Source organism: Pteropus medius, unplaced genomic scaffold (genome assembly GCF_902729225.1).
Source record: "Pteropus medius unplaced genomic scaffold, Ma_sr-lr_union100, whole genome shotgun sequence".
In the NCBI taxonomy this organism is placed as follows: Eukaryota; Metazoa; Chordata; class Mammalia; order Chiroptera; family Pteropodidae; genus Pteropus; species Pteropus medius.
The window spans coordinates 34,031,528-34,048,510 of record NW_024344378.1 but is presented as its reverse complement, the minus strand read 5'-3'; the positions used below and the strand labels follow the sequence as shown (position 1 = coordinate 34,048,510).

The window sequence follows — 16,983 nt, the reverse complement described above, 5'->3', positions numbered from 1 at the left end:
ACAAGCAGTTTGTTTGACTCTTTCTCACAGAAATACCAGGGAGTGGAGAAAAATGAGTGCTTTGGGATGAATACTCTAGATAGAAAAGTAAACCACTGTTCAGAAAATGAGTGCCTTGGAGGGTAACATGTTTGTAGGAAATATTTTCTTATATGGACCAAAACTAAATTTCGCTCTTTTACTAATCATTTTGTATTACATATGTAGACTATTTAACTACGAAATAGCAAAAATTAAAATTATATACAGGCTTTGAGGTCAGTATAATATTCTGCCTTGTGACTCAGTCTACTTTACAAAGATTTAATTTTATTGACTGACACTATCCAGATATAATTTTGAAGTAGTTTTACCAAAGGATATATTTCCAGGTTATTTTTCCCATATGTGGTGAACCAAATCTAGAGCCCATTGTATTCTATAGTATGGTGATAATTCTTGTTTTATGGTTATATAATGGAATTGTTATTTTGCATTGTAATTAACTGTCCGATTTATCTAATAGATATTATAAAGCCTCAGTAGAGATAATACTATAGACTGTGTTTTGTAAATTAAAAATTAATAATATACTTAGGACTACCAAGTTACTGACAATGACAAGTTATACTTTTTGTCCCGAAGTTTAAGAATAGGTAAATGTTCATTAGAGATATTATCATAAAATCTAAAATTGTTCTCAGATGCAGAATTAAATCAATGAAAGAATACTGAGGCTGATGATAAGTGTAATACTTACAATAAAGTTATTTAAAAGGGTAAAATTTTGTTAACCTAGCCAAATACTTTTAAATTTATCATCTATAAATCCCTGATATTATTGTCAACAAATATCTTCACAGCAGTAGACTTGATGGTAAATACCAGAGACTAATTTTAGTTACCAGGACAAAATACAAGTTTGTTCTAAAATGTTAATATTTCATAGAGTGTGTGTTGTCAAAAATGTATGAATACGGGAACATTTAATCCCGAAGTAACATTTACCCTAGAGGAAATACATTACCCTAAAATTACAAATTGTATACTCAAACCCAAACACATATATCAGTAGTTATGATGAGCAAGCCACCTTCCTAGGTAGTAGGTAGAGCTTAAAATAATGAAAAAAATTGGAAGCATTTTCTCAGTCTGTTGAGATCTTGCTTCCGGGTATATCCTCTTTTTGGCACAAATAAATTATTAGAAAAATTCTCTACCGAAAAAAGAAAAAAAGTCCCAGAGTCTATAAATTTCAAGATAGTTTGGTTTGGAGACTAAAGAAACAAATATATGAAAAGCTAAATATGAGTAAAAGATCATCATAAGGGACTACAGAGAATAATTGTCTTGGCATCATAAAAGAATAGCCCAAATTTCACATGCAAGGAAAAACAAAGTTTTACACTAAAGGAACAATATTTTTGGCATCAACATTATAAGAAAAAACTGGGAAGTTAGGTCATTTCATCAGATATTTAACATCCTGTATTTACAATGCTGTGACTGGCAGCTGTCACTTAGAAAGCTTAGCTGTAAACAATCTGTTTTAATTTTTTTAGACTACCATCAAACTTTAATGAAAGACAAATTTACAATAGCATTTTACTATTCTGCATTTGAGGACATTCATCTTCTTTAATAAGGCATTGTTCTATTCATATTCATATTTCAGTAACTAAACTAGGTATTCATGTAAATGAAATAATTTTATTTAAATTGTCATCTAGAAAGTAATCTGTTTTAATGAATATTATTAATAAATGTCCTTGCCTGCCCTCTCTACCACAAATGATGTCTGTAAGAGAAAGAAAAAGATATTAGATATTCAGAGACACACGGTTCAGCTTTCTTCTGAAAACTATTTTACATCTGGGAATTTTCAATGCCAGATTAGAATAACACAGAGAATGAAGACAAACACAAGAGAAAAGATCTAAAAAGAAATATGAGATTGGTATGTCAAATGAAAGAATGAACAAACTTTTTTTTTTTTCTGTTTGACCTGGAGAAAACTTCTAGCTTTAGTCTCCCAAGGAACAGAGTCTAGATCAATAACAATTCAACAAGGAAGGCTGAGAACTATGTCCTGAGGTGTAGAGGTAGGTACCTTGGGACTGCTGTGTACAACAGTGAGCGATTGTTTTGAAACACAGTATCTTGACCACTTTCAACCTATGTGATCTCTTGATTCCCAAGATATTGCCTAATCCTAGATGATCCCAAATTTCTACTTTGCTGAAAAAGATACCTTATTATGAAGCTCTAATTTCATAATACCTTTGCTAAAGCTGTTTCTCTGGACTTCATGTGTTGGAGAGTCTGCCAGCCTTTGGCAGATTTTGATGGTGATTGGAAGAGTTCTAGTAACCAAGTCTTAAATTTCCTTTTAAATCCAAGGCCCCTGTAAGCTACCGCATACCACCAAAGGGTCATTCTCAAATACAGAGCAGCATACAGGTGTGAGAAGAGATTAACATAGGCTACTTCAATCCAGAAAAACAAGCTATGCGCCCCTAAAATACAAAGCAAAAGAGCTCTCAGAGACAACTATTCTCACAGACGTATTAAACTGTTGGTTATATATTATTCTAGGCTCCAATAAGCTTTTCTGTGTTACTCCTTCTCTATCAGTCTGTGATACTTCTCTGTATTCTCTCCAAATTGTATGAAAACGAAATACCAAGTTTCTAAATATTGGGCATATCCAAAGAAAGGATTTGCTCTAAAAAGCTGGTCCCCCCCCCCAATTATTATTATCTTACTCCAATAAAAGGTTATCAATTTGGCTTTAGAGTTTAACTTCTTGAATCAGTCTGAACTCACAGACCTGAACTTGTTCTTTCTTACCTTTAGAAATAGATTTAGAAACGTTTTCTACCCTCTGGTAAAATGATATGCTTCTCTTAAACGTTAATGGACTCCAGATGGAAAGTGATATCTAACTTCTAATATTTCTGCCCCACTGAATGCCAATGATCAAAATTAAACATCTTTCCTCAAATCTTTCTGTTTGTATATGTCATTGTTTTGAAAAACAAGTCAACATGATAAAATATCTATCAAGCTAGTGTGGTTGGTTCTTTTTTAAAAACAAATGGTGACATGTCAACTAATAAATCAAATGTTATTTTTTCTTGTTTTCCTCCACCATGGTTAATTATCACCAATAATATAATTAATTTATTTGTGGGATTAAAAAAACTTGCTTTCAACAAGCAAAGCAAATGTTGCCCATTTTAATTTCTTTCTTAACCCACTGTTTTCTGAAAATAATAACATTGAAATCCAGTATTTACAATCTCTTTCAGAGTTAATGCCCTCATTGATTCAGAATGAATATAATTTCAGGTTGAAATTTAAGGTGACTTTTGTGGATTGGCAAATTCACCAAATTCTTCAGTACTCTTATTTTGTTGTTTAAACTTCCAAAGCTCATCCTTTTTATATGAGATAAAAATCTTCTAAAAGGATAATAGTTATTAATTATTACTTTTCTTCGAGCATCCTTTATTTCAAGACAATTTATCTCTTGATATGAAGCCTCTCTAATTTGTTCATAAGTACATGTAAAAGATAGAGTCTTTCCTTATTCAGTCCATTATTTATTTTTATGACATTTGCACTCTATTATTTGTATAATAATCACTTATATGATTTGTCTGTATGGAAGCCGTGTTTACAAACCATTTTATTTATTTATTTTTTTGTGCAGTGTGTTTCATATGAAGAGCACTTGATGAATGTGGCATCTGTCACGTTAGCCTAATAAATGTTTTATTGAACCAAATTTTGGCATTCATAATCCTATTTAAAACAGCACTTTTGAGATTAGACATTAAAGGAGACTTTCACCTCTGTAGTTCTGTGTTTAATATTTCGTTTTGTTTTTTTCTAATTCCTCAATTATAAAATTCTGATAAAGAGATATTTTTGTTGTTTTTGTTTTACTGAAGAAACTGTGTGTGTGTGTGTGTGTGTGTGTGTGTGTGTGTGTATTACGGAGAGGGGGGCAGTATTTAAGATTACATATTTTCAGAACAACAGTTAATAAAATTCCAAAATCTTAAAAATGAAAGCTTTGGACTTAGACTGGCCAGATATATAACACGATTTTACCACTCAGTATTTATGTTTTTTTTCCACAGAGTCAAACAATTTCTTATATTAGGTTTCCCCATCTTTTAATGAGGATATCTCTCATAATATTCTTATTAGTAAAATTTGATATAGTCCATGAAATTAACCACAGTGTTCCTCAAGTGAGTTAATAATTAATATTACTTTTATTAATAAATTGCAAGAAAAGAATACTGGTACTTTTAAATCAATATGAACTTCTGCTTTCTTTTTGTGGTGAAAGTGAAGGATGACTAAACTTTATTGCCAAGAATAATATACTTTTGATACATTTCAGTGTTAGATTTAAGTCAAATTTCATAGCTGAGCAGAAGTAGAAAAAAATATTTAGTCTCTTGCACCAACACCCCGTGGCAGGCTTCCTGGTCAATATGTTGATAAAGATTATGTCACTTAATAAGAACTTCTCAGTAGAAACCAGTGTGGAGATGGTTTATTAAAGTCCGCCATGGCAAAGAATGATAAATGACAACACAAGTTCAGCGAGTTTGCTGACTTTGTTCCCTCATTCCAGGCCATTTTTGTGGAAAAAGAGGAAATATGTATAGCAACTGAATAATTACAGGTATTATTAAGAGTTCCTCCTGGAGAGGAAACAAAAATAAAACAGAGGGAAAAAAAGCCAAAACTACAACCTCACTTCTACCCCTCTGATTTCTGAAATGCTAAATTCTCCATCCTCAGATAATTTTTTTTAGCAGCTAGCCACAGGAGTTTCTATATCATTATCTGTAAGAGAATCTAAACAATGAAATCTGGTCTGGGAGTACTTTGAACTATTAATTCTTAGCTATGACTGGGATTCTAGATTTTCTCTTACAAATATTAAGAGCATCTGTAATGGTCCCCTATCATGTGGTGGGAACCAATGTTGAAAATAAGTGAAACTAGGAATCTTGCTTTGGGGAATTTTCTATTTAGATTCACATAATTTGTTCTTTTCTGCTGGCACTTATAATGACCCTGTTTTTAGCTAGATAACAAATAATTTGCACCAGAGTGCAATCTTTAAATTCACATTTTATTTATATCCGGTTTCCTAAATACACCATTAGTCATGGTGGTGCTTGAGGCACTATGAGTGACATACTTAAGGAGAAAAGGATCTTTCTGTCATCTCAGAATAATTTAAGTTTTTTTAATTAAGGTATAATTGACATAATATATTAGTTTCAGGTATACAACATAATAATTTAATAACTGTGAAATGATCAACAAATAAGTCTAGTTATCATCCATTATCATACATAATTATAAATTTTTTTCTTATAATTTTTCGAAGGTTGACTATCTTAGTAACTTTCAAATATGTAGTACAGTATTATTAACTATAGTCACCATGCTATACCTTACATCCTCATGACTTAACTCATTTTATAACTAGAAGTTTGTAGCTTTTGACCTCCTTTACCCATTTTCCCCACTCTCTAACCTCCTCAGCCCTGGCAACTACCAATTTATTCTCCATTATCTATGAACTTTGTTTTGTTTGTTTTGTTTTGATTTGTTTGTTTGTTTCATTTTTAGATTCCTCATATAAGGGAAATGATATGGTATTTGTCTTTCTCTGTCTGATTTATTTCACTTAGCATAGTGCCTTCAAGATACACCTATGTTGTTACAAATTCCATTTTTTATGACTTAAGAATATTCCATTCTATATATATGTCACACATCTTCTATATCTATTCATCCATTGATGGACCCCAAAGAAAACATATTAGTACTTAGACCACCTTTATAATATTATAATATCTATTTTTAGATTTGAGAACTATATTTGAAATATTTTTTTAAATGAAATTCTTTGAGAGGATGTATATTCACATGCAGTTTTGTAATCTCATGTACATGTTACCCATTTCTCCTCAGTGGTAAGATTTTATAAAGCTATAGTATAATGACAACCAGAATATTAGCATTGATATTATAAAATAATTGTATGCAGATTTCTCCAATATTACTTGTACTCATGTGTGTATGTGCGTGTGTACTTCATTGTATACAATTCCGTCACATGTGTAGTTTCATATATCCATCATTACAATCAAGATACTAAAAAGTTCCATCACAGGCATTTTTTGTGTTTCACTTTTATAGTCCCATCCACTTCCCTCCTACATCTCTATCTTCTCTAATTCTTAGCATCCAATAATCTGTTCTTTATTAAAAATGTCATTAAAATCTTTTTGTAAATGGAATCAATTAGTATTTGAACTTTTGAGATTGGCTTTTTTTTTTTTAATGCCTACAGCACCTGGTCTTCCTAGGTGGTCTCCCATCCAAGTACTAACCAGGCCCGACCCTGCTTAGCTTCCGAGATCAGAGGAGATTGGGCATGTTCAGGGTGGCATAGCCATAGACTTCAGATTGACTTTTTATGTTTAGTATAATTCTCTGGAGATGAAGCTAAGTTGTTACATATATCGATAGTTTGTTCTTTTTTATTGCTGTGTAATATTTCATGCTAGGGATGTACCAAAGTTTGTATAACAGTTTATCTGTTGAAGGACATCTGAACTGCATCCTATTTTTGGCTATCCATAATATCTTAGATTTACATGATCATTTTCAGTTTTAAAAGCACATTTATACATTTTGCTGTATATTATTACATCAGTAATAATAAAGATAATGATTATTGAATCTCAACTCTGTTAGACACTGGAGAAAGCACTTACACAGATTATCTCATTGGATCCTTACAATCTGTGTGTCTTCTTTTTCTCACATTACACAGTGGGAATATGTTAAACAGAGATAGCAAAGAGCAAAGCTAGGATTTGAAATAAGAATTTTCTAAGAAATCTCAAGTTATTAAGTACTAAAATACTGTGCTTCTCTTATCTGTACATCGTTATCTTCAAGAGAAAATAGTGTGTGTGTGTATGTGTGTGTGTGTACACGTCCACATGTGTGCACAGGTGTCTGTGCTGTTCTTGTATTAAAAAATAGGATTCTAGATCAGTAATTCAATTTTAACAATATACTTCTAACTTATGTGTATCAATAAAGACTTAAAAACAGTATATCACTGAGAATGAAAACTGACAACCAACGTACTCTAAAATCTGAGGGGTCAAATTAAAATCATAATCTGGGACTTTTTAAATTATAATTACGTTTTAATGTTATAAATTCTCTTTTGCTCACAAATAGAGGCAAAAGAAACTGGTATCACAAAATGAAGGTTGGATTTCTATAGATATCAACTTTAATATTTAAAATGTCATAAAATAGAGTAAAAACACTAAGAGCATGATTGAAAGTATTTATGGGGGATCATATTTTTCCGTTTTCTTTTTCATTCCATTGAGTCAGAATAAAGGAGGTAGCCATTGATTTAACTTGCTTACAGCAGAAACACTTGGTTATGGTGGGTGGACGTAATCACCTCTTAACTAAATAAAGCCTCTCTTTTTTTGGCAATTTAGGTGGAGAGAAAAGTCTATGAGGGAAATACATGATATTTCTGCTAATTTAGAAATGAGAATGAAAACATGGGGGATTTTCATGTAACTTGTACATGCTCCTAACCTGTTGCTATACTTTATTTTACTATAACTCTTATTTCTACCTTATTTGCTATTTGTTATTTTATAAATATATCTCTCCCAACATGAATATGTGCAGCTTATAGAAGTGAAATTGTCTCTCCTGTTCAGCCTTGTTTCTTCAGCATAGCTTAGCATCTTGCATATGGTAGATGTTCAATAATGATTACTAAATGAATGAATTATGTATATAAATGCCTTAGCATACTACTTTGCACATAATTAATGTTAAGTAAATAGTAGCTACTATTCTTTCACTTGCATTATTCAAAGATTAATTTTGGTATGTAAGCAGTCACCTATAAATTCAAAAGCATATCATGTTGTAGAATGGAGGGGTTTATGGTTTAAACGTTTTAATTCAATATGCAAAAATAAGTCCACAATCGGAGGGAAGGGTCATTGAAATGGTTTAACTAATTTTGGGGGAAAAAAGTAAAAACCCAATTGTAAACTTTAAGTGGCAGAGTCTTGCCTTTTGTATTTGTTTCCTATCAGAATCTAGTACTGTGTCTGAAATACAGACAGAGCTAAGTGAATTACAGCTATGTGTGTGTAGTTTGTGCACACATGATTGTAGCATGTAACTAAACAGGATTAAGAGGGAGTTGGAGAAAGGTTATCATGAACTCTAAATCCTCTTATCTGTAGCCATGTTTCAAAAAGGGAAAGATAATTTCTTTAAATCAATACAAGCATCTTTCATAAGTACCCCTTCACCCCCTCCGAACCTACTCCTAATACCACTGATCAATATCCTTAAATTCAATACATCATCCAAATGGATTTGAGGAGACAGACTAATTTGAGTCATTTTACTATAATTTTAATAATCTAAAACAAAGATAATAAATACCAAATAATCAGAACATCAGAAAATCGCCATGTGCCTCATCTGAGATTCTTCTTTGTTTTGGGTGTTTGATCTGGAGAATAAAATTGGATATGTATACTTCTGCTAATTGTAATTCCAGAGATTTGCAGATCTCAGACTGTCGTTAATAATATCCTGCTGGCAGTTCTTGGCATGATCATTAGTAGCAATGCACTTCACACTGGTGAGCTCTGACAGCATCGGTCAGGTTGTGCCAGTGTTTCCATCCAGCATCCTGTGTTTCCTGTTGAGTGTGCAGAGCTGGACAGAATGTAAGAGGAAGATGTCAGTGTTCAAGTTGATACCACTGGGTAATATGTTAACTCATGGCATTTTCACTGCCCGCAGTGAAATTGCTCTAGGGGTAGAGAGAGTCAACATAATACTAAAAGCAATTAAGATAACAGAAAATTGTTTTGTTTCCTATTTTTTCACCTAGATCAAGTTAGATAGAATAGGCATGCTAAAAAAAAAATCAACAATAGCGGCCTGCTTTGTTCTTTACACTTGGGCAGATTGTGTGAAAGCTTTTCTGGGAAGAAGTTGATTTGGTTGATTTCTACGTTCTTAAGAACAGAGTTATCCAATTGTAATATTTATAACTAGGAACAATTACGTTTGTTAGGGATGCTGACCACTCATTAAAGGTCTTCTGTGGCTAGTAGCTTGTGAACTATATTTTTAAATGCAATTTGGTTTTTATATGAAATACTCATTCAGATAAAGTTGTATCTAACCTTTTCAATCTTCCAGTTATTAATATGAAAATCTACAATTTGATTATTATGCTTCATATTCATTTGATTTGTATGAAGTTGTGCAAATTTGGGGAGAAATTCTCATTCCGGATGAGTGTACTAATGTGGCGTGTGCTGGCTGATGTAAGCCATATTTTTCCTCCAATAATATTTTATTGTTACTCAGTTGTTTTTCTTCCTATAAAATAGAAACACTTTAATGTGTCACTTTCCAATTTATATTGATATTGAATATATGAATAAAGAGCTCCATGAAAGGTTTTTTTGCTATTCCGTAAGAGAAATAGTTAAATGATCAAAGCTGGATTTTAACTATTGGATTATTGTTTTCAAAATTAAAAAGATTGTACATTCTTCATGGCTATCATGGAATTTCTTATTCTGATTATTTCTTATTTTAACTTTAGTTCTCTTCATTAGAATAGAAGTCTTTATTTGTTTTTTTCTTTTTCTTTCTTTTTTCCCTGTCTCTACACTTTTCTACAGTTCTGAAATACAAACCAAGTATTATACTTAAAGAGGAAAGTCTGGGTGTGAGAAAGAAGGTTATGTGGTTTGTCCACACTGTTTCACTGAGTTCAATTTCACAAGCCATTAACACTTGAAAGAGGAAATTAATTTGGCTGTCTGTCATATTCTAGAAAGGGGGACAAAATGTTAGGAAATATTGTTCAGTAGCTTTGGAAGAGACGGTTTGGTAGAAGATGCATTTATGTTATTATGAAATAAAGAGATGGATTCCTAGAGAGAGGTGAGAGATTCTCTTTAAAGTATTTATTAATAATTTCAAAAATTTTTCTCTTTGTCCTTGGAAAGTTCCAAGCTGAATTAGAGAAAGCACACAGGCTGCATAGAAAGCTTTCTAATGAACTCAGCAATAAATGAGAACATGTAGGACATGTGGAATGAGATACATGTAAATAGTGAGACTTATAGAGCAGTATGAAATTAGTGTCAAGGATACTAAAACAAAGAAGGATATGCCCTTGGACACATTTCAGACAACAAATTGAACTTTGAGTGTATCAACCACTCAAAATAGTAAGTCAGCAGGAATTGACTAGCTGCTTAATACCAGTGATAATTATTCAATAAATGAAAAAGAACATTGTCAACTCTTTATTCTCTTATTCTTAAAATTAAGATATGCTTACATTATCATAAAATGACCATCTGCTAAGGACACAATTTGATGAGTTTTGTCAAATGTATACATGTGCTTAAGCAACATACCAATTAAGGTAAAGCGTATTGCCTTCACTCTAGAAATTCATTCCCCTTGTCCCTTTCTTCTCATCTCACAGAGATAATCACTATTCTGGTTTATATCTCTTTAGATTATTTAATATCATGTAAGTGGAATCAGAATGTGTGTAGTCTTCTGCTTTGAAGTCTTTCACACAACATTTAAGAAAAATTTTTATGTTGTGAGAATCAGTTCATTTCTTGTAATTTCTAAGTAATATTATACATTATATGACTATATCACCATCTGTTTATTTCCTGTGAGGGACACTTGAGTTGTTTGAAAATACTGCTTTTATAAATAAAGCTGCAGTGACCATTCTTATAATCAGTCTGTTTTATAGATATATATTTTTTAAAAATAACATAGGAATGAAAATGCTGCATCATAAAGTAGTATTAATAAATTTATTTTAAAATGTCAGTTTTCCAGGGTGTGGCTCCATAGTGTAGTGGTTAGCAAGCACGTCTGCTTTACATGCAGAAGATCCTGGGTTTATGCTCCAGGCGGAGCCACGGACCATACCCGGTGTGCGCCAGGCACCCCGAGTGCGCCAGGCTCCCCGAGTGTGCCAAGCCCCTGGTCCACACCACGCATGGGAGGAGACGCCCCGCCTTCAGAGATCCAGTTCTTAAGAGGAGAGGGCAACATCCGTAGGTCAGGGATGGAAATGGGGGAGGGAGTTAAAGAAGGTAAAATGTCAGTTTTCTAAAGTACAAATTCAAACTCCTAACAGTAATGTATGAAAGATCAAATTACTTAGTATGTCTTCTGATATTTGCTTATTACTCATTAGTCTTTTTATCCATGACATTGGTGCATTGTAGTATCTTATTGTAGAATTTATTGACATTTCTCTGATGAATAATAGTATTGACCATCTTTTTTCATGCTGATTAGCAAATTATATATATCTTATTTTGTATAGAGTCTGTCCAAGTTTTTTTTTTGCCCATTTTTAAAATTGATTTGTTAGATGTTCTTACATATTCTGCACACAAGTTTATGTCAGAAATGTATATGTGAAATGTTTTTCTCAGTCTGAGGTTCTTTTTCATTTCCTTTAACAGTCTTTTGATAAGTAGATTGTTTTTTTATTAAGTTCAATTTATCAGTATTTTATAATTTTTTACTTAACCATTCCTCTATATTTTCTTTTTGGAGCTGTAATTTTAGCTTGCATATTTATGTGTGTGTGCATTTTTGTGTATAATATGACGTAACTTTAAGCCTCTCTTCTTAAAGAAAAATTAGTTGATATAGAATCATTTGCAGAATTTTTTTCTTTCCCATTTAGTTGAATTAGTGTCCTCGTTAAATATTTAACCACAAGGTGGATTTTTTTTTCTGTTTAATTGAACTTTTTGACTGTGTCAATACTATGCTCTCTTCTTATAGCTTTATAGTAAGGCAAATTGATGTAGCATTAATTACCCCAACTTGATCCAACTTTACACAGTTTAAAAAATATTTCTATATAAATTTTATCATTGACTCATGAATAGCTGAAAAAATATGCTGAAATAACTCAATTTTGAAAGAATAGTTGTCTTTACAGTATTGAGTCTTCTTACCAATGAACTTGGCATACTTCTTTAAATATTTATAGCTTAATTATTTTCTTTTATCAGTGTTTCATAGCTTTTAGTATAGGAGTCTTAAATTTTTTTGTGAAATTTGTTCCTGGATATTTGGCATTTTTGACGCTATTGCAAAAGTGTTTTATTTTAATATATATTTTTTCCAATGTAAGTAAAATAATTTGTTTCTACAGTAAAGAAATATAACTAATTTTTATATATTGATCTTGTATCCTGACACCTTGAAGGATTTGCATTTTAATACCTAGCAGGGTTTTTTTTTGTAGACCTTTAAAAATTTTCAACATGTGTAATCATGTAATCTGAAAATAAAAATTGTCTTAATTCTTCATTTTTTATGTCTATTATTCCTTCGTATTTCTTTTCTTCTCCTTTGTCTTGTTGAATTGATAAAATTCTCCAGTAAAAATATTAAATAGAAGTAGTAAGAAGTAGTAAGAAATAGCCTTATTTCGTATAGAGAGCGGGTTGGGGGGACAGAACCTGAACATGTTAAACGAGTGGGAAGTGTATTCTCAAAGGAAGATTCTTCAGTGTAAACACTTTTCTGCACAGATGGTGAGACTGAAATCTCGAGAGAAGTGTTTCCAAAGTCCTCCCAGGTATTTAGTGCAAGACAAGGGCAAAAATGTGTCTCCCAACTTCCAGCCCTGTTTGAATGTGTGAGAATGTTTGTACATGTAAAATGCTCTGTCAAACTATATAGTATACCTTGAAATTAGCCATTTGAGGAATCTATACATTTTCTCAATAATGTTGTTGCCTGTTGTGTGTTTCAAATTAACTAGTGGATTAAAGTGCAAAGCACATTATTTTCAATATACTCAAAGTAAGATGTTATAATTATTGATTAAAGAAAAAACATCACTTGATTATTTCAATACTACTTTTTAGATATGGGTTAAATTCAATAACCTTTACTAAGTTAAAAAATTTTATGATATAATAATAAACAGTGGAAAAAATGCTCAAGATCATGTACTGAGTATTGCTATATTCCCATTCACTTAAAGAGTGTTTACCATTACTTGTTAGATGCTTTTAAAAATAGTCGTTTTCAAGTATTTATCAGATTATTTCAATATCTGTTATCTTGGCATTAGCCTATTATGATTGTCATCTTTTCCATATGCTGAATAATTTTGATTTGCAGCCTGGACATTTTAAATATTTTGTTATGACACTGTAGATCTTGCATAAATCTTGTGGTAGAACATTGATATATATTGTTTTTGTTTTGTTTTGTTTTTGTTTAGAAGACAGTCCGCCTGTTTCAGCTCACAAATTCTGAAGAGTTTTTGGTGGATTGTGCATCCAGTGTCAGTTCAGTTTTCAAAACCTTTGGAGTATTATTCAGTTATTTCTTCATATGTCCTACCTGGTGGCTTCTCTGTGACTTAGACTGTGGTTTGCTCCAACTTCAGTTCTCAAAGTATATCTATGTTTAGAGTCATATCTACAGATGTAAACCCAGTAGTTCATAAACAGTGTTAAAGGATTGATTTCATATGCTGCTCTTTCTGCATTCTCATCAGTATTTTCTGGTTCCCTGGGTTCTTTTTTCAGTCTTCTTCCAAGAAAGTTGATGTTTTGGGTAAAATTATACATAATGAGGGTAAAAAAAAAAAAATTCCCAATTCAAACTTAGTAAAACCACGAAGTCATATATTGAAAACATCTATTACAATATCAGCATTTCCAGATTTTTCAATCCCCACAAATCTTAAATAAGTTATCTAGTAAAGAAACATGATAATAGAGAGAGATAGATAAAACAGCTTTATTATTAGAATCTATTAATTTTTACTAAAAGTATATGTTTTAAAGGGGAAAAAAGTAGTTTTATAAAACAAGATGACTCATTCTAAGAATTCAACTCCCTTTGGAAAAAAATGCTGCCATATTAAAACCATCACGATTCAGTTACTTTAAGAATTAAATGTTACTTTAAGAATTAAAAGTGGTTGATTGGATGATTCTGTATGTGAAATCTAGAAAAGCTGGCATTGCTCAACATCATCCTCTCAAAACAATTTATGTACTACAGTGTAATTTAATTAACATAACAGTTTGTAGTTTCCTAAGAATTAAACAGCAAAAATGGACTGTTATTTAAATGTTCTTTTTTTCATTTTCTTTGTGTTGTATAAAAGACGAGTTATTGTGGCATAAACTACACACTTTTGCTGGGGTGTTTGTTTTAAAGCATTGCAATCAATGACAGCGTGGTCGGAATTTCTGGGAAATATTTTATTTGCTATTATACACAAATAGAATCTATTCATATCCCTTGATTCTTTTTTTTTTAAAGAATATTAATGAGCTCCTATACAGTAAATATCAATTGCTTATATTAACAATAATAGCTTGGAGGATAGTTGTTATAATACATACTGAATAAATTGTTTTCTTTAAAGTACCTTGAAAAATCTGTGCCTCAATTGGAAATTTGCTATTTATAAATAGAATTTGTAATCTCCAAGAGTTTTATTTCCAGTTTCTTTTTTAGTCCAGGTATTCTAGTTATTTATTAACCATTTATTATTATGTATTTTTTAAAATCTCTAACATCGTGGTACTGATTTTTATAAAATACTTTCAATAGGAGTCTGGGATGCTGGGTGATGAGAGCACTCGAAGTAAGTTCGCTTGTTAAATTAATGATGTTGCTAGGCTGAGCTTGTTGGAATTTGGTGTTCAATAATCTAGTATATCATTGTCTCTTCTGGAATCATAGCATAGCATTTTCCTTAGTGGTCTTTAATATTTACTATCTTCAATGAACATCAATACCAAATAAAGTTTATAAGGTATTAGAGTTTGAATTCAGGTATGACAGTCCATAGAAATATTATAATTTTATATGACTCTAAGAATAAAAATCACAAAATAAAATAAAGTACTCAAGCCCCAGGCAAGTAAAAAAATTGCTCAAGTAGCTTAGATTTTGAGATGTATTTGGTGGGTGTTGGGAAGAAAAATCTGTTCAGTTTCTCTTAAATATAGATATTTAATTTTACTCACATATAAATAGGATTTAGACCAGAATACTAGATTTCATCCAGGTGGATTTTTGTATAGTTTCATTAAATCTGCTTAAACATCTTCACTGTCTGAGAGAGGTGCCCGTGCCTTTGACAGAATGAATAAAGCAAATATTCTTTTTCCACTGCTTTATTCCTAGTGATTAGAATATTGCCTGGCACATAGAAAGAAATTAATAAATATTTGCTTGAGACATTCACTAAAAAAATAATTACATAGGCCTAAATTTGATTTTGAATGAGTCACTTAAATCCTTTGAGCATGTATCAGTCCTAACATATGAAAAAGTCATAAAATAATAGTTACTCTGCTTTTCATATTTTATAAATGCATTATGTCTATCAATGTTTTTATTTGAGAGTATTTTTGGAAAACTCTACAAGCTCTACAGATACGATGTAATATTTTCAGAAAGTACATACACATACATACACAGGAAACACATTTCCTTAAATTTTATTTTTTATTTTTATTTTTTTCTATTCAATTTCATTTCTATCTTACACCTTAAGGAGGTGCCAAATAAACCAAATGCTTTGGAGGAAAGTATATTTCTGATATTAATGCCATAAAGACTAGTTATTTAAAATTATTTTAAAAGTTATTTACTTATCATAATAGTAAATTTGAAAATGATTAAATACACTGTTGTTTCCTTGATATAGTTAAACATTTTAATATAATTTTAGCCCACAATCAAATCACTGCCATAGCAAGAACCTAGCCCATGCTCTTATATGAGTCATGTTACTAAGAAAGCAATAGACAAACCATAAACTGTATGAAGTTCTAGAAAAGAGTTTAGCAACAGAAGCAAAACCTGGAATCTAGTTTTGCCTTGGTCTGTACCTTGGCCTGTGATCCTGTACAAAATATTTCTACTTTATGCTCTTCGCATTTACCAAATGTGCTTAATAACCCTGTCTCCAACAATGTTACAGCATTCTTTTAGAAGTCATGTGATAATACATATGGAAATATCTAATATACATATATATGGTGTGTGTGTGTGTGTGTGTGCTTTCCAAGGGAAGAATTTTTAGGAAAGAAAACAAAAGACATCTCAGAGACCAGACAATGACCATTGTCTTCAGGGTGGTATTTTTTGAAAAAAGGAGAGTTATTTTCCTTGTCATTAATCCCACAGCTCCCTCCAGAGCCCAGGATGGTTTTCCTTGGGGTGTTATGAAATGCCTTCATTTTTATTTTGATGGCTTACCCCTCGTCAGAGCCAGGTGTAGCTCTTGCTTTTAACCCACTAGCCTGCAGGCCACCTTTCAATAGTTGCAGAGACATTAAAGCAAGAAATTACAGAGGAAAGGATGACAGATTTGACTTTAGAAATTTTTAAACGTAATGAAACAAAAGCATATTCAACATTTAAAAAATATAAAAAGGCAAATTTGATAAAACATCGTAACAGATGACATACAAAGGGTTAACATCTTTTTTATATGCAGATTTTATACATATTAATGAGAAAATGACGAGCAACCCAACAGACAATGGATAAAGGATTTTTCAATAGTTAATGATTTTTTTTCAATCATTAATGAATATAAAAGGATAATTTAAAAAGTGCTATATCTTTTCAATCCTACTTATATGGCAGTAATTCTCAATATGGAGAAGTGATTCGTATGGGTAAATATGTGAGATAAGAGGCATACTTTATACTTCAGAAGTGCTATCTGAAAATCTATTTATGAAAATATGCAAAACTGATCCACCAGTTCAATATGAAGAATACATATTTAGAAAATAATTGCACAAGTAAGCATAAATG

The 16,983-nt window shown here is 31.5% G+C and overlaps 1 non-coding gene across 1 annotated transcript; it reads right to left on the bottom strand.

Moving 5' to 3' along the window:
- Positions 1–6,364: 6,364 nt before the first annotated feature.
- LOC120610197 (5S ribosomal RNA) lies at positions 6,365–6,483 on the bottom strand. The gene has a single exon (XR_005654885.1). It is a non-coding gene; the product is annotated as a 5S ribosomal RNA (ribosomal RNA).
- Positions 6,484–16,983: the final 10,500 nt, after the last annotated feature.